Raw genomic sequence first — 14,052 nt, 5'->3', positions numbered from 1 at the left:
GTGATAATCTTTCTAAAAGGCTCCCTAATCAGAATGGCAAACTTAGCATTTATTTATTAGGCCCTTGTGTTGAGCCCGCTGCCATGTTTAATATCACACACCTTTTGAGGCCAGTGGAATTACCATCATCTTGCTCATTTGAGAACGAGGAGCATGAGATAAAGTCAGGTTGGTGGCCTCTGTGATACTCTGTCCAGATCCTGCTTTGAAGGTGATTACCTTCTTCCTCAGGTGTTGGTAGGCTGCTGTTAGCCAGCCCTGAAGCATCAGCCCACTTCAGGAATGGCCTCAGCTGAAGGGCACTCCATCATGCTCAAAGTCATGTCCTCTTTCCAGGGAAGCCCACTCCTGGTGGCAGAATAAAGGCCCAGCAACCTTGGCCCAGTGCTAGACAACTCAAGGGATCAGTGCTGCTTCAGAACCCCTTGCGGGTTAGATGTGAACACTGCCTCAGAGCTCATGTCTCTCTCTGTGTCCATTTCAGCTTCTTTCCTATTCTTTCCCATACACTGATCTCACATTCCCTGAGTCTGCTCCCAGGGAAAGCAACCTGGTCTATTAACTTCCACAGGCTCCTGCCCAAGCTAGTAGCAAGGTGTACATTGCTGTGACTAAAAGACCTGTCCAGCACAACTATAGAGGAGGAAAAGTTTATTTGCGGGCTCACAGTTTCAGAGGTCTCAGTCCATAGAAGGCTGGCTCCATTCCTTGGGGCTCAAGGTGAGGCAGGACATCATGGCGGAAGAGCGTGGTGGAGGGAAGCAGCTGACATGATGATCAGGAAGCGGAGAGAGAGAGAAGGAGGGAGGAAGGGAGAGAGACTCTACTTGCCAGATACAAATACATACCCCAAAGCCACGCCCCCAATGCCCTTCTCCTCCAGCCACACCCCACCTACCTTCAGTTACCACTCAGTTAATCCCATCAGGTGATTCATTCACTGATTGGGCAAAGGCTGTCATAACTCAATCATTTCTCCTCTAAAACTTCTTGAATTATCTCACACATGAACTTTTGGGGGACAGCTCACATCCAAACCATAACACAGGTCTCTTTCAGGATATAGGGTGAGCTGAGACCCATCCGAGCCGGGAGAGGTACCGAATGGACGCATGAGATAAGAAAGGACTAGGCATTTTCTAGGGTCTTCAAAGATGAATCATGTAGCTGGAACATGGGGAACCAGATGCAGAGACTTTGATCGGTCATCAGACACCAGACTCTGCAGAGCCTTATAACTCATGTGTCTCAGGCTGTTTCTGTTGGTTTAATAGAAAACCATCGATGGGATACTTTATAAAGGAGAGAAATTTATTTCTCACAGTTCTGGAAGCTAGGAAGTTCAAGGTCAAGGCACTAGCTTCTAATGAGGTCCTCATGTTAACTTCCTGAGGGAAATTTGGTGGTTGCCATGCATACGTGGTAGACAGGAGAAGGGCAAGCTAGTCAAACACTGAATGAAGCCTATTTTATATGAATGTTAAAACCATTTATGGGGGAGTGGCACTGTTATGATTCGAAGCTGGAATGTTCTACCAACTCACGTGTTAGGGAATGCAGCAAGGTTCAGAGGTAGAACTTTTAGGAATTGACCTGAGAGTGAATGCTGTAACCTCATCAGTGGATTAATAATTCAGATGGACTGCTGGGTGATATTTTAGGCAGATAGGGCTTGATTGGAGGAAGTGGGTCCCTGGGTCATGCCTTGGAGACTATATCCTGTCCCTGGCTCCTCCTGTCTTTTTCTGCTTCCTGTCTCCCATAAGCTGACAGCTTTCTTTTGTCTTATCTTTCTACCATGATGCTTCTGCCTTAGATCCAGCAGACAGTGGATGAAATCCTCTGAAAATGTGAGCCAAAATAAATCTTTCCTCCTCTAACTTGTTCTTGTCAGGTATTTTGGTCACAGCAACAAAAAGCTGACTAACAAGCCCTCCTGACCTAAACACCTCTTCAGGACCCCAGCACTTAAAACCATCACATAGGTATCATCACCTGTATTTTGGAGTAGACACAATCAAATCTTAGAAACGTGAAAAACAACCAGAATTATAATTTCCTTTGTTCTTATCCTGCTATTTTCTATGTATCAGGATACATTTCCATCCCCATTTCTAAATACAATGGTTCTGCCCTTTGGGTCTCATTTCTGCCCTATGAAATCATACTTGAATCCAAGCTTGAAAGATTAATTTTTCTTACAGAATGCTATTCATAGATGCTTTCATTCTTAATCTTCTCACTGACTTCCTACTATAATTGTAGTCTGAAAAAAGCAGTTGTTTTCTGGGAAAAGGTTGTTTTGAGCTATGAGTTGTTATATAGTCAGTCAATTCTGTGTAGCTAAAAAAAAAAAAATTCTCTTTTCTTATCCACTGAAATGACTGGAGTTCCAGCTGTTAGGATTAAAAGGCAATAGGGAAGATTATGCAGAATTTCATGTGAGTATATAAACCTTTTCAGACATTGTAAGTAACTATGATTTATATACTGTATGTTAACAGTTGCAAATCATTCATGTTAGAACTTTGTAACTTCTAGGTCATGAGGGAAGCACAAATTGGCTTTATGGCTGTCTTTGATAACTAGTACGGTTTGTGTGTATATATGTATATATGTGAATTATGTTGTTATAGTGTGTAGGAAAGGAATCTCAATGCTAAAGGATTTCATTTCATACTGGCAACTGGGAGTGCATAGTGAAAGCAAGTTGGTATCTGAAACTTGAAAACTGTGGAGATAAATGGATCGTGTATGTATGCAGCAGGCTTTATTTTCTTGCATTATTTTCCCCAGTATTTTTTGACCACCTAGAATGGCAGTTGTCACCTTTGACTGCCTCCAGTCATCAATCCAAGGACTTCTGGATGGACACGCAGGCTCAGGAGGTGGAGCTAAGGTGGCTCTCATGTTCCTTGTTACTTTGGTTATTCTTTTCAACTTCTATCTAGGGTCTTGTACAGCAGCGGGAGTTGAGAACCATTGTTCTGACAAAATATCTGAAAGAAGGGAGTTATGGTTCAGATATGAGGTGTCCCCTGAAAGCTCATGTGTGAGACAGTGCAAAAGGGTGCAGAGATGAAATGATTGGGTTATGAGAGCCTTAACCAAATCAGTGCCTTAATCCACTGCATGGATTAATTGGGTGGTAACTATAGGCAGGTGGGGTGTGGCTGGAAGAAGTGGGTCACTGGGTGCTTGTCTCTGAGGTTTATATTTTGTCCCTCATGAGCAGAATCATTCTCTTGTTTCCTCGTTGCCACATCCTGAACTTCTTTCCTCAGCCATGTCCTTCTCCCATGAGGCGCTGCCTCACCTCAGGCTCAGAGCTATGGAGTCAGCCATCTTTGGACTGAGACTCCTGAAACTTTGAGCCCCAAATAAACTTCTTGAGAGGTATTTTGGTGGGAGTAATGAGAAAGCTGGTTAAAACAAAAGATGTCTATAGGTTGAGTGTATTTCTTACTTTGTCTACTACCATACTTTAGCTTTCAAGAATTGCTTGGGGCTGGGGATATGGCTCAGTGGTAAAGCACTTGTCTAGGGTGTGTGAGGCCATGAGTTCAATCCCCAGCACTGCCAAAAAAAAAAATTGCTTGGATTTACACCCCATTTCCAAAAGAACAGCGAACTATCTTGTGTTATCTGCAGCATTCATTGCATTCATTGGTCACTTTTGTTTGATCTTCTGCTTAGAATTAAAGAAATTTTAAGCAAATAAGAGTTTTCTAGGCCTTTATGTGTATATGTGTGTACATGCAAGGAAGAAGACAGAGAAGATAATCAAGGTTAGTAATCAATATTGAGGAATATAATGTATGATATAACAGAATGTTAGTATACAGTCTACCTCTCGGTGTTTGATTCAGCCTGCAAATTAACACATATGACCATAGCATGTCATTTTCATGCATCGCACAGTACAGTCTTTGGAGTGATGTACTGTTGTTACAACCTCAGTGAGAACTTCACATGGATTTTATTTAATTTATTTTTTTATGATAGTGTTTTGCAGATTTTATTTTGTATAATTTCAACCAATATTGTACAGTTACCATATGTATTTCACATATTTTTTTATATTCTTGCAAGTTTTTCAATATACACAATTTCATGTTTACGGAGAAAAGTTATTTATATGCAAATCTTCATTAGTGTCTAGTGATCCACAAAGAAAATTATTCTGTAACCAGACTTGCATTTTTGTTTACAAATTTCTCAAGAACTTTTCCAAAAATGAATATAAAAATAAATCTATATTGGATGAAACTATGTATTTTTGTATATGAGTATATCTACATTCTTCAAATATATCCATAGAGAGCTCGCTAGCACATACTTTTGTGAATGTACATATACTTCTTTACAAGGAAAAATACATTTGTTATTATAATTAACCTTAAAGAGGATATGACTCTAGCAGTAGCTTTTAAGATTTACCTTATTTATTATTTTTATAGGTACTGTGGAATATGAAAGAGAATACAGAAAAAAAAAGAAAAAAAGAAAGCATTAGATATTGCTTAGAACAGGAGGAAGAAACTTACTTCAATGCAATGAGTTTATAAAAGTCTGCAAAACCCTTCAATGATAAGAACTTACCACATATCATTGGATAGTGTAAACTTCTGTATTCTCTTTCACAGAGCGTTTAAATGGATGGTACTCTCTAGAGTCACACAGTGGACTTGCTTTAGATCAGAGAGGATGGCCATAGGATATTAGTTTTCAACCAGGATTCACTTTTGCCCTTCAGGAAGAGTTTTGGAGTATTTGGAGACATTTTTTGTTATAATTAAGGAGAAAGAGTAGTTCTACTGGCACATAGTCAGCAGATGTCAGGGACGCTCCTAAAATCTTGCAGCACGCTCTACAATTCACCATGAAAAAGAATTATGCTCCAAACGTCAGCCATGCTGAGGTTGAGTAACCTCGGCTTGGAGAGCTGTACCCATTGCCTTAACGCATAAAATACCCATGTAAATTTAGGGGTGGGGACATGACCTTATCCACCACTAGAGCCTAGAACAGTGTGTACCAGTTGTTCAACAGAGGTTTTGGATGGTTGGTGAGTGAAAGACTTGAACTACAACAGTTTGTTTTGCCAGCCTTAGGATTTAGGATAACAGCACTGCCATAGGAGCCAAGAAGTGGGTCTCATTCTGTGGTTACTTTTACGTGGAAATTCCAATTGAAAAAAGGGCCTTATATGTAAGTGATTGAAGATTCTCCCCCATGGATTTTTCCATGGTGTCTGTCATTCTCTAGTTACTTAATCCTTAAAGTTTTGTCCAGCTGGGAAGCTTGATTGGGTTAAGCCTCCTAATATGGGGCCATTATTTTAATTAACTCAGCATTTCTCAGATTATAAGATGAATAATAACACTGATGAAAAATAAAGTCCTCATAGGCAATGTCAGATTCAATAGAATTAAACAGAAGATAAAGCAAATAATTGTTTTATTTTGAGTGTTCCCTTTTTAAATCCCATTTCCATATTTCAGATAAAGACAAAGGCTTACTTTTATTATGAGGATTTTATAGTTTTTTTTTTTTTTTAAACACTTGCTACTATTTATTTTTCATAAAAAGAAAGCAGACCCCTAAGTCAAATTTAGCCAGGCCCAAAATCTATTCAGAATTTATATGTTTTAGTTTCAATGTATGCATTTTTCTGTAAAGGCACTAATTTTTAACTAATAGTAAGAGAACACAGTATCTTAAGATACTGTAAGTAGAGGAGTAAGCATATTAAAAATGAGTCCAGGGGCTGGGGTTCTGGCTCAGTGGTAGAGCACTTGCCTCGCATGTATGAGCACCATATATAAATAAATGAATAAAATAAAGGTCTTTCAACATCTAAAAAAATTTTTAAAAAATGAGTCCAAGTAATGCTCAGGTATGAATAAATCAGGAACGTGTTCTCTGATTGGGTTACAAGCAAGGGATTTTTTCATTACCTTATGCTATTCTCTTACGTTGCAGAAGGTAGACTCTGAAGGACATCAGCGTGCCTGGTTCTGAAAGGTGCACCTGATGTGTTTCCACATCTGCGGGGCCACCAGTGAGAAGACCCTGGGGACTGGAAGACGCAGCCCCAAAGCAGGGAGCACAGTTTGAAAGTGAACGTAGGGTCCTTTAAAAGCCCACTACCCCAATTAAACCTTTCATGTCTTCCTGCTGGCTGTCTGTCCAGGCAGCACCTCATCAGCTCTCGTTGGAGAAGCCCTCAGAGTCAGAGAGAGTGTTGTTTCATGGGGGACGTTTGGCATGCTGTTCTGAGTCATAGAACTGTGGATCCTGAGTCACAGGTTGTCTTGGTCAGCAAGAGGCCCTTCCATTCAGCCACTCACTGGGGTTCTGAAGGGCTTTGTGTTTCCATCTGCCATAGCTTGGGTCTTCAGTGTCTTCCAAAGTCCACGTGGTAAAGGCTTGCATCCCACAGTGTTGCTGTAGGTAGGTGATGGAGCCTTTAGGAGATGGGCACAGTGAGCCCCAGGTCACTCCATCTCTTTCTTCTTCTCTTTCTTCTTCTTCTCCCTCCTCCTCCTCTTCCTACTCCTTCTCCTCCTCCTTTTCTCCTCTTCCTCCTCTTTCTTTCACTCCCCAGTCATGTGTCTCCTTCTACCCTGTGCTCCAGCCTTGATGTGCTGATCTGCCACAGGCCCAAAGCACCAGGACCGACCTCTCTCAGACTGAAACCTTCAAAACTGTGAGCCAAAGTAAACCTGTTATCTTTGTGAAGTGGATTAGGTCAGGTGTTTGTTACAGGGATGGAAAGCTAACCCATCCCAACACATGGCCGTTGACTTCTCCTCCCGCACATTTGTGGAGGGGGCTCCTCTGCAGGATTCATCCGTGTGTGTAGGGCACCGATCCTGGAGTCACATTTTTGGGGGCCTCAGATCTTTTTCATTTGTTTTTCTCAGTTCTGCCCTAGGGGACTATAGGAAACACATTCTAATCCATTTTCTATGAGCTGCAGATGTTTGAGGAATAATTTAATATCTCACTGGAGCCCTGTGAAGAAGAAATGCCTGACTCCTTGAACTTTTGCTCCCACAATGCAGCGACAGTTCCTTCCAACTCTGGAGTCCACCCCTGAACAAGTGTGGCTTGTCCAAATCCGTTGTAAATAGAAATTCCTAAACCTGGTCACCATTTTCCTGACTTGCTTGAGTGGAACAAAGAAAATGAGCAAATGACCTCCTGTATTCTAAATACCATACTTCTCTTCCTATAGGCTAAGATCAATAACTTGCTAGTAATTCCATCGCAGTCATGAATCCCTTTTTAAGAAAGCACAACATTAGGACACGTCTCTCTTTTGAACGGAGGCCACCATCTACCTCATCTGTGACGCATGTGATCCGTGTGGTTTTTGTGTGTGTTGTACTGACGTATGATTAAACTGTTAGGTACAGAGAGAAATGGGGAATTCGAACATAGATGAAAATGTTTGACACCATGTCCAAGCGAGGAGCTGGGTGTTCGTTCCAGTTTTTACTTAGTGTGCTTCCAAGTCTTTCTCAAAGTTTGGTCCTTGAGCTGCTGAGATCAGCCCCCTCTCACTAAATATCCCTTTGCTTGCTGACATACCTACCCTTCTTCCTATCGACTCTGTCTTGTTTTATTTTTACTCATTGCTGTTATCACTGCCCAACATTTTTTAAAGTTATGTATTAAAAGGCTCCCTGAAAGCCTGCACTTTGTTTTTATGCTGTACACACAGTACTTAGGACCTCACAGAGCATTTATCACCATGAGTCCGTTAAATGAACTATGGAAGGAGTACCATAAAGAGTGACTTGGGATGTGGTGGCCTTGCAGATTCCTGGGCACACCCTCTGGAGCTGATGAATTAGAATTTCTGGCATTATGACTCAGAACTGTTTCGTCTCTACTGTAAAATTTTATTGTGACTGATTTTCAATAAGTGCATTACTGTGCCCAGTGTAAAAATCACTGAAAATGTAAAGAGTAAGTTTTGAAGTAGTAAAAATTTACTATCCTTCTTATTCTTAAAGGAAGATATAAGTCTGTCTGAAGGCACTGGAAGTTTAAGTCAATTGCTTATTACTCTCTCCTGAGGCACAGAACAGTTTCTCACATGTTGGCTTATTATTTAAAAACACAGAAGGACCCTAATCAGAGCCTGTTTGGATGATGCCGTAGCTTGAGAATTCACCCCCATGGTAAGTCACATTCCCGTGCCAGGGTGACACCAAGCCTTGTACATCCCACCTGCTTTCAGACCAAGGTAGCTGATCCAGATCAATCGTTTTAAAAAGTTGCATGATGGACACACCTGAACTTTGTGAACCTGGTTCAAAAGGCCAGTCTCAGAAGTTCAAGTCGAAGGCAAAGGCCTGCAGAAATGATTCCCTGGAGAGAAAGCCCCGTATTTGCCCCACAAACTTCATTACTAATTCAACAACGGGGAAGAGCAATAACACAGAAATAAGATTAGGGAAGCCAAATGGCCTTTAAATGAAGTTATTTTTCTCAGACTTTTCCACGAGGCGTCAGCCGCTCTGTATCCACCAGACGGTCAGAAATCAGCCTTTTCTTTCTTTGACAGTTTGAGAAGCCTTATTGTCTGCCCCATTTATTGCGTATTAAATTAACTGTACTTAATTCCCCCCACCAGAAGTCAATGGGAGTCATTTGAAGGATGAGCTGATGTGATAAGTCAGGTCATGTTTTAGACTCTCGTTCTGCCTCCAGCCCCTCAGTGGGGTCCGCGCTCCCCAGACATTTAACCTGTGGTCCCTGCACAAGGAGGCAAACTCACCTCGCTCAAGAATGACTCGGTGCAGAATCACAGCTCTTTTTTTGTCAGGATACTTATTTTTTACCTTCAAAGGAACCATGAGGTCGATTTAAAAAATAAAGGAGGAAAGAAGGGAAAGAAAGCAGAAAGGAGAAGAGGGATGGGAGAAAGGAGAAGAGGGAAGAGAGGAAGAAAGAGAGAAAGTGAATGAGAGAAAGAGAAGACATTTCTTAAATTAAAAAAAAAAATGCGGTTATTTTCTTCCGGGAAGCACCATAGAATTAATATGGGCAGATGCTACGAAAATTAAGTGTTGGACTGAGGTTAAAAAATATTCTCATTTTGAGTTTCATTTGTACTGCCTGTGTGATCTCAGCAATTCACAGATTTATATAGCTCTTACTTGTGAAATAGATGAATCAGAGCTGAGTGATGCTGAAGAAACTTTCCTAACTTAAAACCTGTGTGGCTGTTTGGTTTTTAATCTCTCTGTCAAGTTGGAAACACAAAGAATAGTATACAGTGTTTTAAAATAAAGACTGAAAAGTTAAGGACCAGCCCTGGAAGACCTAAATCAGTATGTATAAGGAGAAATAAAATGTGAACATAATAAAATGTGATAATAATTGTGAAGTAGTTTTTGCTGGATTACAGCTTAGTCTTTAGTATTTTAAAGGGAAAGAATTGAATAATATGTATTCTTTTCTTTTTTGAGTGCCAGGGATTGAACTGAGGGGCACTCAACCACTGAGCCACATCCCCAGCCCTATTTTGTATTTTATTTAGAGACAGGGTCTCACTGAGTTGCTGAGTGCCTCACTTTTGCTGAGGCTGGCTTTGAACTTGTGATCCTCCTGCCTCAGCCTCCCCGGCTGCTGGGATGACAGGTGTGTGCCGTGGCACCGGCTGAATAATATGTTATCTTAATAACTTCTTGAAGTTCGTTGAGAGTTTTGGTACTTTGAGTATGTTCATATTCTAGACTCACACAGTACGAATAGGTCAGGGATTAGACATTTGGATGTTAGTCAGGAAGAATTGGGGAGAAAGGAGGTAATAGGGAATGGTGGGGACCTGGGCCCTGGGAAGCACAATTGTTCTCCAGCAGAAAAACTCTGGCAGCCCTGGAAATTTGCCACCCAATCATGCAGCAAGTTGTGTTGTGAGATATGCTACATTTTTTTTAAAGAAAGGACAGGAGTCAGGATTTTAATGTTAAAACTCTCTGTGTTAAAGAAACGGAAGCCTGTTCCAGTCTCAGACAGAGTCCTGTGCAGGCTAAATCAGGCACACCTGTGAGTAGGTTCCCAGTAGGGTCTGGAGCATTCTCCCAATTAGCTAACAGTTGACATTAGGATCATTTATCAGTCCTCAATGACAACTTCCTATAGACCTTCCTTAGATATTTAAGGAATATTGAATCTTAGTAATATTTAGTGATTTGAAGGGTATTTTTCCATGCAGAATTCAGAATGACCTCAAAATTTAAAGACCAGTGCAGTTGTAGAGCAAGGTCAGGGAAATTTGGGGAGTAGAAGATTTCTCTGCTGAATGGAATCCAAGCCCGCCAGAACTAGAAGGCAGACTCTTTGACCTTTGGTCCACTCAAGTGCCCTGAGACTCCTGGTAATTTATCGGATGAACTTCTCTCCATCTGAAAGACCTAATTCCATTTTATCCCCAGGGTGTTATTGGTGCATTAAGAGGTTATGACTCTTGGAACAATTAATTTAAAAAAAAAAAGTCAATGACTTGCTGAGCATTTAGCTGAAAATTTCCAATTTATAGCACGATGACTCTGAGTTTTCCATTACTTGGTGTTCATGTAACATGTCTCTTATTTGGTTTTCTTTTAAAATGAATGTCAGGGAAAGGAAGGGTGCGTTTGTTCCTGGAAAGATATGGTGACTGGATGCACTGAATCCATCAGGGAAGGTCCCCGTTGCCACCCACATTCATTCTCTCTCCTGTCCATTCGTGTATCTATCAGCATCTGTATCTAGCTGTGATTTGTTTCCATAATTGAATGATCAAGTCCTGTTTTCTCACGGATGTGATGATATTACAGTTTTGATCTGTGCAGGTGTTTGCTTCTGTACATCTGACTTTGGAATTTCTGCACTTCTTGGAACACAGGGACCCTCACCACGCCTGAGTTGGCTTAGTGCACATTGGAAGAATGATTTTAATTTTGTACCATTGCGAACTATGGACCCTGGTGTAGATTCTGTGTTTTGAATACTTCCATGTCTGAAGCCAAATTCTGTAGAACAAAGGGCTGATGTTGATTGTAGAAGAAAAGCCTTTCCTCCCAGGGATCTGGTTTTCTCAGATAGATGGAGCTGCCCCACCACCCCACCCCTGCCTTCTGAGATGCCCAGGAGAATTTTGTTCTACTTTCTTTCTCTCTGGGATGCTTTGCTCTGACTAGGTCACGCAGACCTTACTGTAAGGGTAACCAGTTAGTAGTTAAATGAGTCAAATGAGTCTTTTTATGTACTCTATTCGAAAGACACTAAACCCTTTGCCACACGAATAGGACAAATAAATAATTTCTTTATTCACTTTTCAATTGAGCCCATGCAGTAAAGGATACACTTCCTGTGGCCTTTACTGTATTTCCTACACTGGGGAATCATTTTAAAGATGAGTTTTTAAATCTCCCATTTTGCATTCCCAAAGAATTAAGAATTCAGTAGTAAGGAGACCTAGTAGTTTTTCCAATAGACATATAATAGAAAGATAGTAGGAGTTTATTCCTCTAAAGGAATAGTAGGAAGGATATTTGCTGGGAATAGTCCTCTTCAAGAAATAACTAGGGACTGTCAGAAAAAAATGTCCCTGACTTAAGCATCAAGGGACAGTACAGATACTACTGTGGACCTACTGTGTTCCAAACACAAAGATTACAGAATCTGAATAAATTCTCCCTTCCTGTTTTTGGGATATTCAAATTTGGGGAATATTTGGGAAGGTAGAGGTCAATTTTCATAATCTAAATTAGAATGAATGATTCTTGGTCTTCCAACAATGGACATTGTGATTAACGGAATCGTCTTGGGGTTTTAGGGGGAATGTGTCATTCTGAAAAACAAGGACCTTCTGTGTCTTTCTACAATGGTGGTTTGCACAAAAGACCAGAGTGCTCAGTGAGTCAGACCTCCAGCACACTGGGTAAACATTCCTTTCCAGTCATTTGCTTCCTGGTCAGGGATCATGGTGGCTTTGAAAGGCCTTTATTTTGAGTGTTTGGAAGTAGCTACAAGTGAGTTCCTGCCCTCTGCAGTAGGAAATGTGGTAAATTTCTAATAATGACATTGTACAATATGGAGTATACCTATCTGATGTTCTTTGCTTCTGCTGCTTCCTTGTTGTTACGAATCTGACAACAATTTACTAGTCATGTGGGCTGTAGGCCAGGTGCTGTGTTTAGCTCTTATTTGCACAATGCACATTATTTAATTAGGGGGTGGTGTGGCAAAGTAGTTAAGAGGGTAAGCTCCAGAGATAAAATGCTGAGGTTGGTGTCCCTGTCACCAGCCAGCCATTTGAACCTGGCCAGATTACTCAATATTTCAATGCCTCAGTTACGTTATTTATAAAATAGAGATCATGAAATAGTTGCCTGATAGGATTTTATGTGCTTAAATCAGATGATGCAGATCAAGTGCTGAGCACACAGGAAGCGAGCATTCAGTGACCGTTTGCTCTGACATTTCTATGGTGTCATGCCGTTAACACTTGCCGTGATGTTTTTATATCACTCCATGATCAACTGAAGACAAAGAATTATGCTGTATCCTCATATGAGAGATGAGGAATTGAGGTCTACACTAAGTTCCTTATTAAAAACCAACCAATTTTCTGAACTAAATTTCAAACTCTGATTTATCTGATCCTAAAGCCCAATGTGGGACAGTATGTAGAAGTTAGAGGGTAGTTCTGCACCTGAAATGTTTCTAGAAGTCTATGCGATCATTTATTATCCTCACCTTAACTGAAAACCTGCATATGGAAGGTATGGAGAGGGAAAGTCAGAATTGGTGAAGTACCCAGGGGTATGATGAGGTGGAATTTAAGACTTTTGAATGGGATGGTTTCTGAGAGGAGGGAGTGAATGGAGGGGGAGATGGTGAATTGGGAGAAACCACCTAGAAGTCTTCTGTGATGGAAGACCCTTCTTAGAACTGGAAGTTCTCGAACTCTCTGGAGCCTTGGTTAAAATAACAAGCCTTCTAGGAAAACAAGCAAAACATTTCATGCAGAGAGAAAGAGAAGACGTAGGACCAGTGGTATTTGAAGGCAGATGGGGCCTGTGCAGCTTGTTCCCTGTGGTGGGCTGACAGAGCTGGCTCCATGAGAATGTTAAGGCCAGACTCTAAGGGAAATGACTAAACAGACTCCATGTTGCTCTGAGACTCCATGTTATGTAGGAAATAAGCTTCTCCCATGGGAACACCCCACCTCTGTGCCCATCATCAGTTACTTGGTGTGACATGTTTAATAATACACAATGGCAACGCCTATGTAGTAAAGAATTGCTCTCTTTTGATTCCTCTTGCTCCCAAACAATGTACCATGTGAACAGTGATTGTGTGGATGTTAGTAACCATTCTTTAGTTTGTACCTAAGTAAGGGTCATTTTGACCCAATTCCCCTCTGTTGATGATCTCATGATGTTAGTTTGTAATTTTAAATCATAGCAACCGACACTTATGATCAATGTGATTTTTGGTATAAGAACACTTACAACCCTGTGTTGGGGGCTGTTCTCCCAATAGCCATTCTTTGGGGCATTGTGTGAGACAGTCAGCCGGCCACTTAATAAAGACTCTCAAATTTGGTGATCAGTCTGTTCTTAAGTTGTGCCCCATAACATTCCCTAGGGGTGGATTGCGGTCTTGGGGGTGGTTCTTCATGGGTCTATCAGATGGCAAGGTTAGTAGCCAGGGCCAGACTTTTCCCGCAGAATCTTCTGTGAAGAAAATACATAAACATGGGGAAAGATCCTTCTTTCTCATGATATGAAGAATCACATAGCTTAGTTAGCACTTGGTCCCAAGCTTGGCCACAAGGGGAGCAGCTGGCTCAGCTCAAATCTTTCCTTTGGACCTACAAATGGCACTGATGGGGACCTAGAACTGTGGTACCAGTTGAGAGGCAAATGAAGACATGTCTTTATCAAGGGTGTTATGGTTTGGATGTAAGGTATCCCCCAAAAGCTCACATGTGAAACAACGCAGGAAGGTTCAGAGGAGAAATGATTGGGTTGTGAGAGT

The 14,052-nt window shown here is 41.2% G+C and overlaps 1 protein-coding gene across 6 annotated transcripts in view; it reads left to right on the top strand.

Annotated features, from left to right (window-relative positions):
• The window catches only part of Chl1 (cell adhesion molecule L1 like), a 207,426-nt gene that overhangs the window by 55,710 nt on the left and 137,664 nt on the right, over positions 1–14,052 (top strand). The gene's annotated exons all lie outside the window — the stretch shown is intronic.

This window comes from Sciurus carolinensis, chromosome 19, assembly GCF_902686445.1.
Source record: "Sciurus carolinensis chromosome 19, mSciCar1.2, whole genome shotgun sequence".
Classification (NCBI taxonomy): domain Eukaryota; kingdom Metazoa; phylum Chordata; class Mammalia; order Rodentia; family Sciuridae; genus Sciurus; species Sciurus carolinensis.
Note: the sequence above shows the minus strand (reverse complement) of the source record. Positions and strands in the feature narration are given on the sequence as shown.